A 21499-nucleotide genomic window follows, 5' to 3' on the forward strand; every position below is an offset into this window, starting at 1 on the left:
CTCCATAGAAAGCGCTAAAACAGAGGTGAGAGGTGGATGGATGTTGAAAGAGTTCAGTTTATTTTCAATTTTGTCCTGGGTCGATTGGATATAGGTCGTCAATTTAGGGCCCATGTGGAATTTACCCAGAAGCTTGAAAAGGAAGGACCAATCTACTCTAATAAACGCCTTCTCGGCATCTAGAAAAAGAAGGAGCAGGGTCTGACCAGTGCGTTCTGTTACTTCCATAAGGGCTATTGCCAAATTTGTGTTGTCATTGGCTTGGCGATTTTGTATAAAGCCCGACTGCTGTGGGGAGATCATGCGAGGCAAGACATTTTGGAGACGCTGAACCACGACAGACAGAAATATTCTGACATCACAATTGATAATGGCGATGGGGTGGTATGATGTGCATCTTGTGGGAGATTTGTTCACCTTTAAAAGCAGAATGATATAAGAATCCATCACTGTGTCAGTGACCGATCAGGTAGTGAGTAAATAGTTGAAGACTCATGCTAGGGGTTTGGTTAGGAGGTGAACAAAGGCCTTATAAAATGTAGCCAAAAACCCACCAGGATCAGGTCCCTTCCACGCAGGTAACCCAGTTATGACCGATTTAACCTCATCCAAGTTATGTTGGACTTGAGTTGTAATAAATCTTCCCTGCAATCAGGGGGGTCAAAACTATCCAGGTAATCATTCTGCAACTGCTCAGACAGAGCCTGAGACTGGTATAGGGCCAAATAAAAGTCATGGAACAGCTTCATTATGTCTGGGGTTGAGAAGAAAGGGCGGTTCTCCTCACCCCAAATTCCATGTATGTGGTTTCATGTGGAATGAAGAAGTAGTTTGTGCGCTAATAATCTATCTGCCTTGTCCCCTCGCTCATAGTATGTCTGACCAATGTAGAGAAATTTCTTAGCTGCCTCTTTCATAAGAAGGTGCTCCAAATCACCCCTAATGTTTCTGAGGTCCTTCAAAGTGCGAGTTGCACCCAAGCGCTCATGATGGATTTCTGCCTCAGCCAAGTTAGTCTCTAATTCTTGTCTTCGCAATTGTGCTGTGCATTCAAATGCATCTGTGTGAGATATCAATTTGCCCCTGAAAACAGCCTTCGCCGCATCCCAAAGGGTTGCAGGAGACACATACCCAGTGTCATTTTCCATAAAATAATGTTCCACAGTGTCTTTGATCCTATCGTGAAGGGAGGGATCTCGAAACGCCACTTCATTCATCACCCAAGGACGAGGGAAAGGGGGCCTAGGGGTATCAGGCCCTATATCTAAGTACACAGGTGCATGGTTTAATAGGGCCCTGACTCCAATCAAGGAATCAAGAAGCCGCAAGGCCAAAGCAATGGAGACCAAAAAATAATCAATGCGTGAAAATGTTTTATGAACACTGGAATCACGTTCTCAAGGATGAAGGTGTTTCCAAGCAGCAAGCAGAGAGAGGTCTGATGCCCTGAAGCAACACAGAGGGAATTTGTCTCCCGCCCAATCCCACTCCAGATCTATCGATATAGGGATTAAGTGTGGCATTTAGATGTCCCCCAAGGATCATAAAACCATGGGCAAAGTGGGAGATGGTGGGAAACAGTGTAGTTAGAAAGAGTTACCATCAGTGGTGGGACCGTAAATTGACATCAAGGTAACTATAGAAGGACCCATGGAAACCCTGACACTCACCAAACCCCCCTCCACATCCCTATGAGTAGCCTCGAGTTGGAATGAAAGCCCCCTACGAAACATCAGGGCCACCCGAAGCTTTAGAAGTGTAAGATGAGTGAAAATGTGTAGGATACGAGTATGATCGCAAATGTCTAGTGTCTGCCCTACGCAGGTGTGTCTCCTGCAAGAAGGTGACATTGACTTCCCGTCTATGAAACCAGTCAGCGCCCTCCGTTTAATGGGGGAATTAAGGCTCTGTACATTCAGAGTAGCCACTTTAAGTACGATAAGCTAAACGAATAGACACCGCCATCCCAGTCAAACAAACACTGAGGTCATAGCATGTCCTGACATAATAAGGCTGACCTGGATGTGTCAATGTGTTAAACTACATATAACCAAACATACAAAAAATATTAAACAATAACCAAACAAAGGCACCTAATACACCGATATGAAAGGCCCAGACTCGTCCTCACGTCAGTAGAAGTTGTGTGGGCCTACCTGAGAAAAACAAGCAGTATGACATGAAGAAAGCAAAAATCCTGCAAACTGGGAGAGAAGGCCGAAGTGAGGGGGTGAATCCCAACAGAAAACGTGATCCCTCCCTCCCTCAAAGACATAAATTCAAAACCATGTAGCAAGAGTCCACAGCATTTAATAGAGTCTCATGCATGCTCCGCCGCCACCTGTCTTGATCCAGTCCAGTCCCCAGGTGAGCACAACCATCAAGCAGGTGTGTCATCAACAGAGGAAGCTCGATGTTGAGCCTGGGCGTCTGCCCTGTACTGCTTGTGTGCTTGTTTCTTTTTGTCCTTTGAGTTCGGATATCACCATCCCCTCCCCTCTGTGCACCAAGGAAGGTATAGCAGGCCCAGGACAGTCTTCACCGTCTCCTCAAGGAGGCGACAGGCCAAGTGCCTCACTACCCTCTGCCAGAGTACGTGCTGCCACTCATTTGTCCTGGTGGGTAAAATGAAGGCGCAGGGGGAATCCCATCATTATACAATCTTGCACTCACGCAAATGGAGTGTGACATCCCGAAACTCTCTACGTCTGGCTAAGGTATGAGTAGACATGTCCTGGTATATTGATAGATTGTCGCCCCTTAAGACCACCGGTTCCTGACGCCTGGCCGCTTGCATGACCTTCTCCTTTATATGAAAACAATGAACCCTGGTGAGGAAGTAAGGAGAAGGGTTTTTCGATTGTTGGTACAGTGAAAACACCTTGTGTGTGCAATCTAGTAACCACCAGCTGATCACAGTTTGGGTCTAAGAGGTGGGCAAAGAGAGCTTGAACATCGGTCTCAAGGTCTGACGCGGGAACAGCCGCAAAATTCCCCTAAGGCGAATGTTGTTACGTCTGAAACGATTCTCCAGATCGTCCAATTTGTCTTGCAAGAGATTGTAGTTTGACTTGAGTTTCTCCATACGTGCTACGCAATCAATGTTCACCGAAACCTGGTCGGCAAAAGTTGATTCATCTGTTGTCAGGCACAAGTCTATTTGTCTGTCCAATTCATCGAGGTCTGAGAGAGTGTGTATAAAGTCTTGGCAAAGTGCATTGATATCTTTATGGAACTCTGCCAGCAATATTTGTATATCCCCTTTTGTTGCTGGATTCTGATTGTCAGCTGAAATGTCCGACGTCTTTCTGTGGGGGGAGAGTCACCCCCGTGACCGAACCTTTAGGTCCGGCTTTTGAAGCAAGTCTTTAATGGAAATACTACAAGGGGTTTTAGTTTGGTTGGTCTCCATGGCCTTTATAGGGCTGGAAAGAGCCAGAAGTAGCCCACTTTTGACTTGTTGATTGCCATATTCAGGGGTTAAAATAATACTCATGAGATGAAAACTTTGCCCAGACCAGAATGAGTGCTGGTGTGGAAACTCTACATAGCAGCCTACAGCCTGGGCAATTAAATGTTGCTGCACCAAATACCAAGGCTGCACAATCGTAACTGTACCCCAGGCCTCTTTAATTCACTACCATACACCCTCTGCCTTTCATCTTGCTCTTGCAAGTTTCTGGTTTCTCCCTCCGTGGTAGTTTTCGCGTCTTGTCCTTCCTCCGACTCTCCCCTTTGTGTGTTTTCCCTCTTTTGTCTCTGTAAACTTCTGATGTAGAAAAAATGTGCCAGCCCCCAAAAAGGAGTGGTGGTGATGCCCAATGGCAACAGCCGGCTCAAATTAATTACTGCCCCAGACAGTAATAAAGTGTTTTAAAATTACAAAATTACAAAATAATATTGATTTGGAATGTAGTGCATTAAGTAGCATAATTTGTCTTTTATTGTCTCATAATTTAGTCACCTCTGCTGCATAATTTGGTTGACCATTACTGCATAATTCGAGTGGCCCTACACACATCATCATTTAAAAGTAACAAAGCAGTTTTGTGTAAAAAAATATTGTTAGAAATAGGGTCTCTAGTTGGGAGAGATATGCACCCTTTCCAAGTAGGGACAACCATTCTAATCACAGTAAGTCAGATACATACCATGAGTTAACCTGTGCTCACCCTCTGGTAGCTTGGCACAGAGAAGTCAGGTTTAACCTAAGAGGTAATTTGTAAAGTATTTGTGCAAAACTCAATACAGTACAAATACTGAAAACACCACACTAAAATAATATGCACCAAGTTAGAAAAATTTAATGAACAAAGCAAGACCAAAACAAACGAAATGAAATATGTAGAAGTCAAGAGATGGATTTTTAAAGACTGTCTGCAAATAAAGGGGGTCATTCTGCGCCAGGGTTGGCGGGTTGCAGACAGTGAAATTCGCGACGGGTGCAACTGCATCCGTCGCACCTTCCCACTCCGCCCGCTCCATTCAGAGCCGGCGTCCTCGTGGGAAGGTTGTTTTCCACTGGGCTGGCGGGCGGCCTTTTGGCGGTCGCCCGCCAGCCCAGTGGAAAACCCAGAATCACTGCAGCGGTCTGACGACCGCGGTGCGGTAATCACCCCCAAAGTGCTTAAAAGCTTAAAGCGCCAACCAGAGCTATCTGGTTGCGCTATAACGGGGTATATCCAAATGTTAAGGCCGACCACGATGGAGCACGGGCCAGCTGCAGGAACTCTTGAAAGAGTATCTTGTATAGAGAGTTGCATAAATATTGAGGATCTGATGTGAGGAGCAGAGGAGATGATGCAAAGGAGATGTCGGTTGCGATCAGCGCAGTCAGGGGTGTTTCGTCTTCGGGCCGCACCATCATCAATCCTCAAGCAGTGGTGTGGCGTCAAACCGTTTGCAATGAAAGTGATGCACCGCTGTCGAGCTGCGCAGCTGGCGAAAGGTGATGCTTCATGGCTGAAGGCTATGCGTTGAACTTTAGTCACACACTTGGTGATACAAAGTCCTCGTCCTCAGTGGCAGCACCGATGTGGCAGCATTGGGGAGAGATGCAGTGATTCCAATCAGCGAAGTGATGACAGTGCATAGATTTTCTCAGAATACATCTGCAGAACCCACTTCCAAGGGCCCAAGAGTGGAATGGCACCACTTGGCAGGGTAGGACTCACAGTCGGCAGAGTCCAGAAGCTCTAGCAGAGCTGAATGAAGTATTTGATGTCCCTTAGACTTCAGAACATGAAGCAAGCCAGCATGCCCTTGGAGTCACTTTGGTTCTGGAGATGTAGAAATGCAGACCCAGCCCTTCTCACTCCCAAGCAAGGCAGGCAACAAGGCAAGCACAGCAAAGCAGGAGCCTAGCAAAGTCCAGCAGAGTTCCAGGAGAATGAAAGTCCCTACAGCAGTCCTTTTTCCTGGCATATTTTCCTCAGATGCAGAAGTGTACTGATTTGGTGGTGTTTGGGGTCTAGTACTTATACCCAGTTGTGTCTTTGAAGTGGGGGGAACTTCAAAGAGAGGCCTTTGAAGTGCACAAAGTCCCTCCCTTCCTTCCCTGGCTCCAGACACACTACAGGGGACTATGCAGCTCTTTGTGTGGGGACCCGCACTGCCCTATTCAGATGCAAGTGTCAGTTCCTCCCTCCCATCCAGCCCAGTAAGACCATTCAGCCTGGTGATGGGTCATCAGGGTGTAAATAGCACACCTCAGCTCCCTTTGCGTGTAACTGTTTGGAGGGAATGCGCAAGAGCCACCTGTCACTCACCAGATGTGTATTCAGAAACAGAATGGTTAAAGTAAGAACATCCCAACTTTCTAAAAGTGCAGTTTTCAGACTTGCAATTTAAAAGCCAACTTTCCATAAATTGGGATTTTAAATTATGAGTCCAGAGACACCAATCTTGAAATATCTATCTGGTCCCAATTTTCTATTAACCTTATAAAATATAATAAGGTAATCCTAATGTTAACCTATGGGAGGGATGGGCCTTTTCGGCAGCGAAAAACGAATGTAGGGGTTTTTCACTATCTGGACATGTAAAACTAAAAGTACAAGTCCAACTTTTTTAAATACAGTGCACCTGCCCTTGTGGCTATCCAGGGCCTACCTTAATGGTGACATATATGTATTAAATAGTAAGGTTTGGGCCTGGCTAGAGAGTTAGCTTACCAAGTTGACATGGCAGTTGAAAACTGCACACACAGGCTTTGCAATGTCAGGCCTTAGTCATGTTTAAAGGGTTTCTGAAGTGTGTGGCACAAACCAGTGCTGCAGGCCCACTAGCACATGTGGGGCACTTCACAGGGGAATTATAAGTAAATTTAAGCTTCCAATTGTGGATAAGCCAATGTTACCATTGCAGAGCCACTGAACTGAGCATTAAGCAGCCAGCACCTGCACTTTAGCACTGGTCAGCAGTGGTAAAATGTCCAGAGTCCTAAAGCCAACAAAAACGAGAAATTAAGAGGAGGATGAAGGCAAAACGATTGAGGATGACCCTGCAGAAAGGGCCAGGTCCAACAGATACTTACCAGAAAACCATGTTCTTCGTCTGAGCAATGCCACTGTGTACAGAAAAGGTACAAAAAAATAAACACGAGAAAACGACTGCAAAGAATTTTGATTGAGCATTGAAAATGCTCTTGTTCGATAGCAGAAAATGCTGAATTTTACACAGGCAGAGGCAAAAGGTAATCTCGAATCTTCCACCTTTCTGAAAAGCAAAACTCCTGAAAACATCACCAGCAGGGGAAAAAACTCTTTGCACTCCCCTAGTTCACAATATAACCACGACATCATCTATTGTCAATATTTTCGGACGAATCTGAACTTTTCGAGTGCCATTCACAGCTCTCTTAAGTCGCACTCTGGCAGCATCTAGCACTATTATGTGAATAAATAGATGAGTATAACTGCAATTTTTGATTGCTGATTGCCAAAGAGCGTCCGGTGCTAATTTCCGAGGACATTTTGTCCGCATTTTGTTGGCGGAACATGAAAGGATAATATTTCAAAGGGCAGATGGAGGGTTTGTCCAGCAAGATTTTCTCTGCAGGACCTGAGCAGAAATGTAAATGTGGGCCTCAAACTGAGCCAACGTGGCGTGGATGTTGCAAAGTGAGCGCATCTGAGCCAAGGCTGCAGGCTTGCTTATATGCAGTGATTGCTTTGAAAGATGGCCGCGTTAATGTCTGCTCTGGGCAGGGATCCATGCACATCTCATTTGGGTTTTTTAGTACTCCAGCGATTCTCATCTGAGTTGTTTTTTATTTCTGGAATTATTTTTAAACTTTTTGGCAGATGCCTATAAATTGCTGAATGTGCATTCAAAGCATTGAAGAACCACTTGAGTTTCTCGTAAAAACGTTTACTGGACTAAAAGATAGTGTCTCCCTAGTTACATGATGTAGACAAAAATATTCAATAGTTCTTAAAGTGCAGACATAAAATTCCAGCTATGTCACCAAGGGTCGGAATACAGAAACTTCCTGGGTGATAAAGGGTGGGGATATATGCTAATACGTGTGTCCAGTTTTTGAGTTCACCACATCAAATACGTTTTTCTCTGAAGCAGTGCTAATATCTGCATTTAATTTGGTCAAATTGCAGTGTGGGGCGAGGTTTGGTAAAATGGGAAATACTTACTTAGATATGCGCTATGGAATTTTAACACGGGGAGAGGAAGGGACACTGTATTAGTACAAAGTACACAACCTCAAAAGAGTGTAATCGACAAAACACATTTAAATGCACTCTCACCCAGCCTTGGAGCAGGTCAAGCACTGCACAGGGATAACATCTGGTCCTGGAACTAAAACAAGAGATTCCCAACAAAGGCATGGCCAGAAGCAAAGCCTAGGACGACTAAAAGGTGTTGTCACAACAGAGATATTGCTTTTCAAGAAATGCATAATGCAAACTAAATAGATGACTAAGAGCCAAGGTTTCAGAACTTTCCAGAATCAAGTAAAGAGAGGATTTTCCACAGATGAGCAGGATGCTCATCCCACAATTTTGTTGCAGCTTGAGGAAGCCTTGTCTGCCTTACCACATTGATTGACGCACAGTAGAATCAGCAGGTGTGCATCGGATGAGCACAGCAGACGAGTGGGAGTGTACCTCTTCAATTTATTAGCCAGATAGACTGGACCTATTCCATGAGCTGCTTTGTGTATGAGGTTGAGGGATTTAAACTTCACTCCTTTTCAACTGGAAGCCATTGTAGGTGTTTTAGGGTCTCTGAAGAGGATGACCAATGAGGAAGTCCCAGTTTCATCTTGGCTGCCACATTCTAAATGCCTTGCAATTTTCTTGGGAGTCCCTTGTCTGTCCCCAGATAGAGGGAATTGCATTAATGCAGGCAACTGAGAATAGTGGCCTGGATTACCACCTGATAGACACAACTGGGAATGAAGAGAAGGAACTTCGTCAAGATTTTAAGTAAAAAATGGCAAGTTGAAACCATATTCTTGACCTGAACCTTCAACATGAGGTTAGGTTCAAGATAGATGCCTAGGTTTTTTCCATCCTTTGCAGGAGGGGTACCATCCAAGAGGGGGGACAGAAATCATACATCTATGACAGCCGAATTGTTTACACTCAAATTATATAGAACAGTCTCATTCAGAATTTGGCATCCTTAACTATTATCCTAATTCGATGAGCACGTTGGGGTTCATGCAGAAAGAAAAGAAGACAAAAATTAATTTGTGAAACATCTGGCCATGACACTATCTAAAACTAGCGGCTGGATTTTCTAAAAAGAGAAAACATGAAAATCTGCAAGAAAGACAAATGCACATTTGGTTATTCCTCTCCTAAATGGATCAGCAGGCAGTGATGTTTCATCAGTGGAGCATCTTCTGGTCTTCTTCATTGGGCAATGACATAATAGGAAACAGTTCAGTAATGTTTGGCCTTAATGCATCTGAGCTGTCATTGGCAGAAAGCTAAGGACATTACACTAGATGAGAAAAGGAAAATCTCTGAAGACAGCTGAGAACTGCAAGGAATGGATTAGAACTGCTCTTATATCACTTGAACTTTGGTAGATTAAAGTCCTAGGTGTGTTTTAGGTCAGAACCAATTGAATTTATGCCACGTTTCAGAAGTATTCATTTTCTCCATTCATGATTGGTTCATCTTCTTTCACTGTAGTCACCAGTTTCTACAGTAGAATACAATTGCTGCAGGTTATACATCAGCACAGAAGACTGTTGTTCCTGGAAACACATTATCTCATCCCAGGAAGACAGACATGTGTTACAACATAAGAAACATAACTTTTCCACAGTGAACAATTCACACAGGATATTGAAAACCTATTTCACTAAACATTTGAAATATTATGTGAATTCAGCAATATGTGAACAATGAAAATTGAGCTTCAAGAAACTGCTGAAACAGAAAAACACTGCACAAGATTTTAAAACGTATAATTAGCTTTAGGCCTCTTCATGAAGCCTCATATATAATAAAACATTTAATTTAACATTTAAACCAAATAATCACTTAATTCAATTACATTAGTGTTCACATTAGTTCATATTAATAATTATAAAACATTTCTACATTAATCAACATTATTTCTAATTTAACATGTACTGTTTATAGAAATTACACATTTTAAACACACAATAATTTCAAAACGGACTTTAAATACATACTTTACTCTTTTAATTAATATTTAAATACCTCAACATTTTATTGATTAACTTGCTCTCTGACAATACCCACCTAGAAACTGAAAAATCTTTCACGATCTGGAACAGAATTGATGCAATCCGGATTTTAGAGGTAAAAAAAATATTTATTTCCACAGATGATCAGTTTATTTTTCCTCTGTTAATATTTTAGGGCTACGCCTGCTGAGTGAGCATCCTCAACTCACCACGAGTTCCAGTTTCTTGCATCTTAGTTTGGTTTCTTTAAGAGTAGGGGAGTACCAAGGTTCAGTAGAAGTAGACCAGGCCTTATTTTTTATTGATATATTATATCTACTACTGAGTGCACCCAGTTTACATAATGATCATATCCTATGGGCACCTGTACACTAATTCCCGTATTTTCCTCGGTGACGTGTATGACAGAGTTCTTACCAACTTAGAGGTGTTTAATTTCGACCAAGGTCGGTACTTGTTCTTTGAGACCGTCTTCCTCCCAAGTTGTTTCCTCTCCTTTCTATTGTTGTGAGGGGACCATTAAAAGTATTAATGAGTGGTCTGTCCATACCTGTGGAATTACTTCTTCACAATAGATATGGTCAGGTGTCTCAAAAATCAACTCTAGCATGTGCCCCTTAATATGAGTAGAAGGTAGTTATAGTTAGGGCCTAGTTTCCATAGACACAACATTTTTTTGTTTTGCTAATAACTTTGAAGTCTTTTGATGAATCTTCACAAAAATGTAAAAACTAGTTTTCCACCCACTTCAGCTGCCGTATTGAAAGTTGCAGGGTGATTTATCAAATGGGGTATGAGAAGAAGGGGGTCCCAAAATGCATTTTTCCCATGCAATTTCCCATAGGGATTTTAGACACACTCACTCTACAGCCAGAATCGCTGCACGGAATTACATCAAATTTAGCAGAAAGCTGGCTCCTGGTCCAGAAAGAACCCTTTTTTCTAATTTGGTGCAAATCCGTTCAGTAGTTCTGGAGTTATTAAAGAGAAAAGAAATGGGTATATCTATGGACGCCGATGCATCAAGGACCCACCAAGGTAGATCCACGTATCCACACACCAACAATGCCATGATTGGCTGGCCGCAACCAAACAGGAAAGTTGCACCCACCATTTTTGCTTTCGGACATGATTCCGGGGCCTCAAAATGAATTGAAAGTGTAAACTGATAGAAGGGGTCAGGGTAAATATATCTTGACCCCAAGGGTGTGATAGAGGGGTTGCTGAGGGACCCCGGATGTGCAGAAAATTGCCCCAAAATGTTTTTTTCCAAATGCGTGGATCTGCGGATCCATTGCTGGACTCAGCGGGACCCCATGTGAATCTGCAACGGATCTGTGGATGCAGTCCCAATGGGAAATAAAACTATACACACTCCCAGATCCACTTATACCCCCACACTATCACTCGCACACCCACTTACATACCCAGTCATTCACAACATCACTCCCAAGCCCACATCAGCACTCACACACCCACTCACACACTCACATGCCCACCTACTCATCTACAGAAGCATTCACACACAAACTCACATACCCATCCAGTCCCTGACACATTTACTCACACACCGCGCACACACAGCCACTCTCACACCTACTAATTACCCCCAAATTACGACACTCATTATATCTTTGATAACATAATTGGTAATATCAATGTAATATTTCCAGTAAAATTTTGACGAAAAAGCTGTGCATGACAAAGGTTCGAGTTATAGTTACCTCAGAGCACAAGTTATAGTTAGTTGAGATAACTCTGACTATAACTGGTGAATTTTTAACCTAAAGTAATTTGTATTACTATACATTAATGTAACCACCGCCGTCGACAACCTCCTATAACTGCCCAACCATGTGCCACGCACAGCCTTTGGCCATGCGCGGTCAGGTTGGTCACAGGACCCGCAGCCAAACCCCCTAACCACCCAACCCTGAGAGAGAGAGAGAGAGAGTTAGAGTAATTGAGAGATTCAGAGAGAGAGAGAGAGAGATTTAGGCTTTGATGAGTGATATACCTAGACTGAGATATTTTAAAACAAATTAAAAAGAAAAGTGCATTTGTCATTTGAAAAAGTGAGATCACCTTTCAGTGTGAACCTTTAACTTTAGAAGTTTAAAATAAATTAAAGCAGGGAAAAGACCACAGACATAACTGGAGTAGAACCCTCAGCTTTCAATGTGAGGGTCTGTGATGTTAACCATAACACCACAGGTGACGCATTACCCTTGTCTTTCCAGACATACCTATAACATTCAAACCACACATGTGATAGGAAAAAAACATGAATGTTCAATCACTAGGAAGTGTTAACTGTCAAAAGACTAGTGAATAAATAAACAGACTGCCAAGCGATACTAGAATTTGAACATTCAACCTACTGAATGACAGCACAAGACCTTGACCTTTATGCCAAAAGTGACTCTTTTCTGCTCTGCATCCAAACGTAACTACAGCATTCATACCAAACATCTTGCTAGTTCGATGCTTTGAAGTCATTGCATGGAGAGACCACTGCAATGACAATCTCTCTCTCTCTCTTCCATCCCACTGTGGAATGGAAGAGAGAGAAGAGAAAGAGTGACTGGACTGGGGTGTGGGGGGCTCAAGGCCCCATGGTCCTAGCTGGCTCCCCACGTCCTGTGGGAGACAGCATTGCTTCCACAAGCAGGGAGTTACTTTAAATAGCAGCTCCTTGCTTGTGGGAGCAATGTTTTGATCTGTTTCATGCATATTTGCCTGCAGGGAAACACATGAAAACTTCACTTTCTGCAAGTGAGAGGTGTTTGACAGCTCTCACTTGCAGAAAGTGAGGTGGTTGCTCTGACTTGGTGGGAGCTGTCAAAGGTCCCGCCAAGTTAGAGCAAACAGCTATTTTCCGGGGTGGGCACCCGCGACATAACAGGAGCTGGACATACTGGACATTTACCCAAGGAGGCAGAAAGAACTCCACTTGGGTAGAAATTTCATGCTTTGTGGCAGAGTCATTCACACAGCTACTGACACACCCACACAGATACTCACACACCTACTCACAGACACACTCAGAGACTCACGCACCTTCTCACAGATCCACACTGACACTTATGCACCCACTCTCAGACCCACTTACACACTCATGCACCACCCACAGACCCACTCAGAGACTCACACACCCACTCACAGACCCACTCAAAGACTCATGCACCCACTCACAGACCCACTCTGACACTCACGCACCAACTCACAGACCCACTCATAGACTCCTGCACACACTCACAGACCCACTCACACACCCATGCACCGGCTCACAGACCCACTCAGAGACTCAACCACTCACAGATCCACTTAGACACTCATGCACCCACTCACATACCCAATCAGACATTCATGCACCCACTCACAGACCCCTCAGACTCTCACACATATACTCAAAGACCCACACAGACACTCACACACCCCTCACAGAGACACTCTCACACCGACTGTCACACCCAGAGACACAGTCTTATACCTACTCTCACACCCAGAGACACCATCTCACACCTATTACCACACCCAGAGAGGCATACCCTGCGGCCAACTCCCAGCCAACCCCTGACATGCACAGCCTTAAGCTGTTCACAGCAGTGGTTGGATTAACATATAGTAAAAAAACTACTTTACGTTACAAAAAATAGAAATTCACTGAAAAGAAACAAAGGTTGCAGGGATGTTATGGTTAGGCTCTGAGTTTACCAGAGAAATTCAGCAGTTATAGTTACAGTTATTTCAAGTAACTATAATTTGCGGACTAAGGACTATAACTCGCACCCTAGCCATGCACTGCTAATTACCCCAGAAAGTACAGCAATCATGACAACTTTTATAACATCATTAAAAATATCAATGAAACATTAGCAGTCAAATGATTGAAGAAAGAAACATGCATGGCGGGGGCGGGAGTTATAGTTACCTTAGTCCGCGTTAGGGCCATCACCATACACCAAACTCCAATATACTTCCATCCCCTCATGTCACAGCCCCACCACACTAAGGCGGTCATTATGAACATGGCGGTGTATGCCAGCGGTGGCGGGTAAAACTGCCAGCCCACAGGAATGTTCCTAATACAGCCGGCGGGGATCTGAGGACGCTGGCGGTCAGTGTTTTGACCACCAGCATGAACACATCGTTTTTTACCGCCGTGTTCATAATGAGGGCCTAAGTCAACGTTACGCTCAACGCCATGTGCAGTATTTGCAACTCCACATAACTCCTCATAATTTTTCAGACAATACATCATCATTAAGTAATCATATGTCAACACACTCACAACTATATGTCCTCAAAACTTACATTGTATGCCAATAAATCCATCATAATATGGCAACACATTCACCTTCATGAGTGTATCCACCTACTGTCATATCACACCATACCCACCATCTTACAGCCTGCCACTGAACATCATGTATAAGCAGCCCACCCACCATTAGACTTCTGTGTAACCAAAAGTGTGTGCTTACACATTCCCAACAAACAGCCATGTTCATATCTCCACACCCACCCAGCATTTGTAATGAAATCCACTACACTACACAGCCATCATCACACACCAGCATACCTACTATGCTACATTCATACACCCACCAACGTAGACACAGATTCAGCATCATTCACATACATCCCCACCATCACAGGCCAACGCACCAACTATCATGATTTCAGGACTGGTGCAAGAACAAGGAAAACTGAAAAAAGTAGATTGGAATGTGTGGATGACTAGTCTGTTACAGTTGGGGCATCACCAGCAATGGATGAACTTTCAGGGCTTAAATGAGCAGAGTCCCCAAGGATTGCTCAAGTAGCATTTAATATGGGGGAGAGTTAATCATCTCTAATGAAATTTAAGCAGAGGCAGTGGAAAGAGACAGATGCCGCACATTGATCAGTAATTACAGGGTTCCCGCTGCTACTAGTACTCATTGACGGTTTGGCTCCTCTTGCACTTTGTTATTTTCTCCCCTTTCCTGGATTCTAATTTCCTTGCAGTTGCATGATATTACCTATCCTAGTTCCATCTTCCTCCCTTACAGGCTGGATTCTCTTCTGGAAGAAGAGAGATGATGAGTTACCTCAATCCTCTTTGCTCCCAGAGCAGGATTATTGGCAATATGCAAGACTTATCAACTGCTACAGCTGTGGAGAATTGAATGAGATTGCTTGATAATGAAACTTTGTTCTTCTGAGATTCTTTCTTTACTCCTTCACATTATTGCGTATGTATGTAACAGTATACATCCTGCAAAATGCACCCTGCATTGATACTGCAAAAGTCTCCACAGTAACTTCCTTAAGAACATGACATTTGGGCGGTCATTCCTACCCTGGCGGTCCGAGACCGCCAGGGTAGGGTACCGCGGATGCACCGCCAACAGGCTGGCGGTGCATCCAGGGCAATTCTGACCGCGGCGGTACAGCCGCGGTCAGAAACGGAAAACCGGCGGTGTACCGACGGTTTTCCGCTGCCCAGGGGAATCCTCCATAGCGCCGCCATGGGGATTCCGACCCCCATACCGCCATCCTGTTCCTGGCGGTTTTGGCCGCCAGGAACAGGATGGCGGTATGGGGTGTCGTGGGGCCCCTGGGGGCCCCTGCAGTGCCCATGCCAAGGGCATGGGCACTGCAGGGGCCCCCGTAAGAGGGCCCCACCATGATTTTCAGTGTCTGCTATGCAGACACTGAAAATCGCGACGGGTGCTACTGCACCCGTCGCACGCCTTCAACTCCGCCGGCTCCAGTCGGAGCCGGCTTCCTCGTTGAAGGCACTTTCCCGCTAGGCTGGCGGGCGGCCTTCTGGTGGTCGCCCGCCAGCCCAGCGGGAAAGCCAGAATCACCGCGGCGGTCTTCTGACCGCGCAGCGGTGTTCTTGCGGGGGTACTTTGGCGGGCGGCCTCCGCCGCCCGCCAAAGTAGGAATAACCCCCTTGATGTCCTAGAGTTTGGTCAACGAAATGCTCTTCTGAGGACTCAAGGGCATTTCCATGAAGCAGCCAGTACTGAAGCTTAAAGGGCAGAGCCAATTCCGTTTTTTTGTCTCTCTCACTCTTACCCCTCTATTCCCTTTGACCACGGTTTTCTTTGGCCAGTTACATCAGCCAGTGTTATTTCTAGTTTGTGTGGATCCTGCAGTGCAGAGTAATGGTAGATTAAAATCTGAGATCTTGCCTCAAATCCCACCTATCATGGGAATCCTAAAACACGTACCCACACAAAGCATTTACCAATATTCTTCAGTGTAGCTCCACATACTAACTCATGCCGTCACACATTCTTTTACACTTTTATTGTTGAACCTGGCCTTTTACAGGGTCATCCTTAAACTTTTTGCCTTCCTCCTCCTATTTTTTCTGACCTCTTGTTGTTGGCTGTAGGACACAGCTCTTTGTCAGTACTGATCAGTGCTTAAGTGCAGGCGCTCTCCCTTCTAAAGTTGGTATGATTGGCTTACACCTAATTGGCACATTTAATTTACCTGTAAGTCCCTTTTAGAGTGGTATCCCTATACTAGGGCCTATAAATTAAATGCTACTAGTGAGCCTACAGAGCAGCGTGCACCACCCAGAGAATGTAGCCTTTCAAACCTGTCTCAGGCCTGCATGCACATCTTACTGCCACAGGGACCTGGCATCTAAATTTACTTGCCAGGCTTGGTACGCCCCTTTTACTACATGTAGGTCACCCCTAAGGTATGCCCTAGCTAGCCCTATGGGCAGGGTGCTATGAGTGTGAAAGGTAGGACATGTGCCTGGTTGTGTGGCCTGTCCTAGTAGTGACAGCCTATTTGGTTTTTCACTGCTGTGAGTGCTGCCTTGCTCATAGAATTGCATTAGAAATGCCCTACCTTATGTCTATGTGGTCTGATCTATGAGGGGTAGCGTAGGCATGTTTGGTATGGTTGAAATGGTAGTGAGAAATGATGCTTTCTGGTGTAGATGGGTTTTTTGATACCATTATAGAAATGCCACTTTTAGAAAGTGAACATTTCTCGGTGCATATGACTGTTTTGCAGCTTGACTCCAATCCAGGTCTGGGGCAGAGTGACAGCTCGGCCTTGTGCTTACTGTTAAGACAGCCTATACACAGGGAGGGTGGAGGTGTCACAGAAGTGCATCTGCATATTGAATGGTCTTCCTGGGCTGAGAGAAGGAGAGGCAGGGCACACCTGCATTTGTAAAGGCTGTGTCCCGGACTCAAACAAAGGGCTTGTTTATCCCCAACTGATGTCTGGAGCCTGTCCTGGAGGATAGAGGGGACACTCCTAGAACCAATAAGGACTGGCTGGAACCTCTCCCCCCCCCCCTTTTGTAAAAGCTTGTGCAAAACTGAGTATAAGTATAGGGGGATTTCCCCATGTTTGAGAGACTCTAATGGACTGACCTGGACACTGGATGCTGCTGGCAGGACTCACCAGGAACTGCCTTGGGACTGCTGCTGTTATGCTGACCTGTGACCTGCTGGCTTACTAGGATGGGCTGCCACTGCTTCTTGAACCTTGTGCTGGCCTGATTGCTGGGGCCCTGCCACCCAATGCCCCAACTGTTGCCTCCATGGGCTGGGTGGTGTTCCCCCTGTTCCCCTGCATCTTCCATTCAATTACTGGAAAGGTGCTTTGCCCTCTGGTACCCCACCATGAGCGGAGCACTCTACTTTTGGGAGGTAGTGAGTGGAGAGTGCTGCTATTGCTGAGGTTTCGGAGAGAGTGCTCTGGCACAAGGAAAGTACCTGGGGTGCAGTGAGTGTGTACCCTCTCTCCAGTCGCCGGTGCAGAAGGAAGCCCGAATGACGGAGAACCCGCGGCGACCACTGCCAACATATCCTGTTGAGAGTGGATGAGCACACCTTGTTTGGTGCCCCTTGGGAACAGGAGCACTGTGAGTAGTGCCCTCAGGGCACAGGCAGGGACCTGCTTTGGGTGTGTTCCCTGCAGCGGCTCCAGGAGATGGAGTCAAAGCTGGGTGGCGGGGTTGCAGCTTTTCCTCTACGGGGCTCCCCTGGCCGTGTGATGCAGAAAGGCACCCTGACACCCTGCTGGATGCGACTAGTGTGGGTGGCCGCGGCCAGAGTGGAGAAGGATTGCGTCCTGTCAGCTGTGGCTTCGCCACACTCATGGGTAGCCACCCGACCCACCTCTGCATGCAGGAAGACTGGGAAGAGGTCTCCCCGCCTGTCGCCTTTGGGATTACTGGCTTGCGGGGACATTAACGTATAGCTTGCGGGCGGGAAGCCTCACTGGAGGTCCCTGTCCCGCCGAGCCTTAGGCTGTTTTGCGGCTGGCAGGCTGGGGGTGGTGACCCTCGATGGAGGTTCCCAGCCCTGCCAGTACTGGTTGTGCCAGATCCCCCTGAGCAATACACAGAGCGCAGGAGCTTCAAGATAGGGACACATACCTCCCATTTTTGCCTGCAAAGTCCAACGTCCTTCATTTTGGCCTTTTGGAGTTAGGTGGCATGTCATACGCACCAGTTCTGGGAGGAACATGTCAGGGTCTGTGAGTACAAGGACATTGCAGGGTGGGTTCATGATTTCCCAGGTGGGAGTGCTTCAGTGCTATGTGCATTCTCCTAGTGTATGACATATACTACTTGGCAACTTGGAAGGTTTGCGCTGCTGCTTCCCCCACGGCCCGCCCCCTCCCTCCTCCTCGGAGCTCCTCCCGCTCCTGACTCCTGCTGCCCCCCACTCCCATTGGAGGTTTCCCTCCCTCCTCCCAGCAGCCACTTCCTCCCACCTCCCCTCTTATGCCGGCCGCAACACGGACGCACACAGGGGGCGCGCCAAAGGCAAGCCCGTCTGCGGCGAATGCGCCAAGACCGCACCCTGCGCCAGACCCACTGGCCAACACGCCTCCCGCGCCACCGAACACCTTTACACTCCCAACGAACTCCACGCCCTTAATCCAGGATGCTCTTCCATCTGCTTCCAATCCACACCGACACGCACCAAAGGACCCTTCTCCTGCAAAGCCTGCAATTTCACTTGCAACCTAACCTCCAAACTCCAAATTAAAACAGACAATTTAACACCCGCTGAGTCCACAAACATGCAATTGAACTCTGGGACCTCCTGACCACATACTCGCCCGACGTCGCATTCCTCACCAAAACCTGGATGAATTCGGCCTCGGAACCAGACGTAGCCATAGCCATACCAGAAAACTACAAGATCACCAGAAGAAACCGAATCAACAGACCAGGAGGAGGAATCGCCATAGTCCACAAAAACACCATAAGAGTCTCCACCAACTCCCACGACACCATCAACTCCGCCGAGCACCTCCACTTCAAAATCCACATCAACGCCAACAACACACTCAGAGGAACACTGTTCTACAGACCCCCTGGACCCAGACCGCAGTTCTGCGACGACATCGCCGACGCCATCAGCTTCCAAGCCCTCGTCTCAACAGACTACATCCTCCTCAGTGACCTAAACTTCCACCTAGAAAATAACAACGATACCAACACCACCAACCTAATCGACAACCTCGCCAACTTCGGCCTCAAGCAACTCGTCACTTCACCCACCCACTCCGCAGGCCACACACTCGACCCCATCTTCTCAGCCAGCAACCACGTCTCTTTCAGCCACACCACCGAACTCAGCTGGACAGACCACCGCTGCATCCACTTCTTCTACCAGAAACCACTCACTCACCACCACCGCACACAACGTCCTGCCGCAACTGGAGCAAAATATCAAGGATCAACTGATCTCCACTCTTGCCCGTGCCCCACCCCCTGGTACCCCTGACCCCAACACAGCCACCACCAACCTGCATTGCTGGATAGAAGATTGCGCCAAGACCCTCGCACCGCTCAAAAAAAAAACAAACACCTCACACAGAATCAAGGCCAGCTGGTTCACCCCAGAACTACAGGAATCAAAACGGCTATGTCGCAGAATTGAAAAAACCTGGCACCTTGACCCTACCAACTCCAACCACATCGCTTTCAAGGATGCCCTACGCAAACATCACCAACTGATCCGCACCACCAAAAAGGACCCACTTCAAAAAACGCATCAACGCTCACAACAGTAAAGAGCTCTTCGGCATCATCAATGAGCTCTCCACCCCCAGGACCAGCTCCAACGAACCCCCGCCATCACAGGAGTTCTGCAACTCACTGGCAACCCACTTCCGTCGAAAGATAGAAGAAATCCACAATAGCTTCAAACCCCAGACATACCAGCTGACTACAAACACCCAAGAACCCAACGCTCCAAGCAACACCCACCTCCTCCACACCTGGACCCCCGTCAACATAGAGGACACCGCCACCACCATGGCCTCCATCCACTCCGGATCACCATCGGACCCCTGCCCACACCATATCTTCAATAAGGCAAACATCATCATCGCCACCCACCTCTGCAAAACCATCAACAGCTCCTTCGAGTCAGCCACCTTCCCAGAAAGATGGAAGCATGCAGAAATCAACGCCCTGCGGAAGAAACCAAAGGCAGACTCAGACGACCCCAAAAACTACCAGCCAAAGTCATCGAAAAAATCCTAAACAGCCAACTATCCAGGTTCCTGCAAAAACAGCAAGGTACTCAACACCTCCCAATCCGGATTCCGCAGGAACCACAGCACCGAGACTGCACTCATTGCTGCCACAGACGACATTAGGACCATGCTTGACAAAGGAGAAACAGCAGCACTCATCCTCCTGGACCTCTCCGCAGCTTTCGACACGGTATGTCATCACACTCTCCGCAAACGCCTCCACAACGCTGGAATCCACGACAAGGCACTCGACTGGATCTCGTCATTTCTCTCAGGCAGAACCCAGAGAGTCCGCCTCCCACCGTTCCTGTCAGAAGCCTCCAGAATCATCTGTGGCGTTCCCCAAAGATCCTTGCTCAGCCCCACACTCTTACATGGCCCCCCTCGCCAACGTCGCACGAACCCACCACATCAACATAGTTTCCTACGCAGACGACACTCAGCTCATCCTCTCCCTCATGAAAGACCCTACAACTGCAAAGAACAACCTCCACAACAGATTTCACGCCATCGCCAGCTGGATGGAATCAAGCCACCTCAAGTTAAACACAGACAAGACAGAAATCCTCATCTTTGGCACCAACCCCTGAGCTTGGAATGACTCCTGGTGGCCCACCTCCCTAGGAACTGCGCCCTCACCCACCACCCACACACGCATCCTAGGCTTCATCTTGGACTCCACACTCAGCATGACTCAGCAGGTCAATGCCATCTCCTCTTCCTGCTACAACACTCTCCGCAAATCTTCAAGTGGATTCCCGTAGAAACCAGGAAAACTATCACCCACGCCCTGGTCAGCAGCCGATTGGACTATGGAAACGCCCTATATCCAGGAATAACAACAAACTCCTAACAAAGCTGCAAAGGATCCAGAACACATCAGGCCGCCTCATTCTGGACATCCCACGCCGCGACCACATTTCCCCCCACCTCAGAGAGCTTCACTGGCTACCAGCATCAAAGTGGATCACCTTCAAACTCCTCATCCACGCACACAAGGCCCTCCACAACACAGGCCCAGCCTACCTCAACGACAGACTCACCTTCCACACCCCCACCCGCAATCTTCGCTCCGCCAGCCTCGCCCTCGCCTCCATCCCCCGCATCTGCCGCACCACCGCTGGAGGAAGATCGTTCTCTCACCTAGCCACCAAGACCTGGAACTCCCTACCGCTCCACCTTCGCCAGACCCAAGACCTCTTGACATTCAGGAAACGCCTCAAGATATGGCTCTATGACCAGTAGCTCCCCTCCCAGCGCCTTGAGACCCTAACAGGTGATTAG

This window comes from Pleurodeles waltl, chromosome 2_2 (genome assembly GCF_031143425.1).
Source record: "Pleurodeles waltl isolate 20211129_DDA chromosome 2_2, aPleWal1.hap1.20221129, whole genome shotgun sequence".
Lineage (NCBI taxonomy): Eukaryota > Metazoa > Chordata > Amphibia > Caudata > Salamandridae > Pleurodeles > Pleurodeles waltl.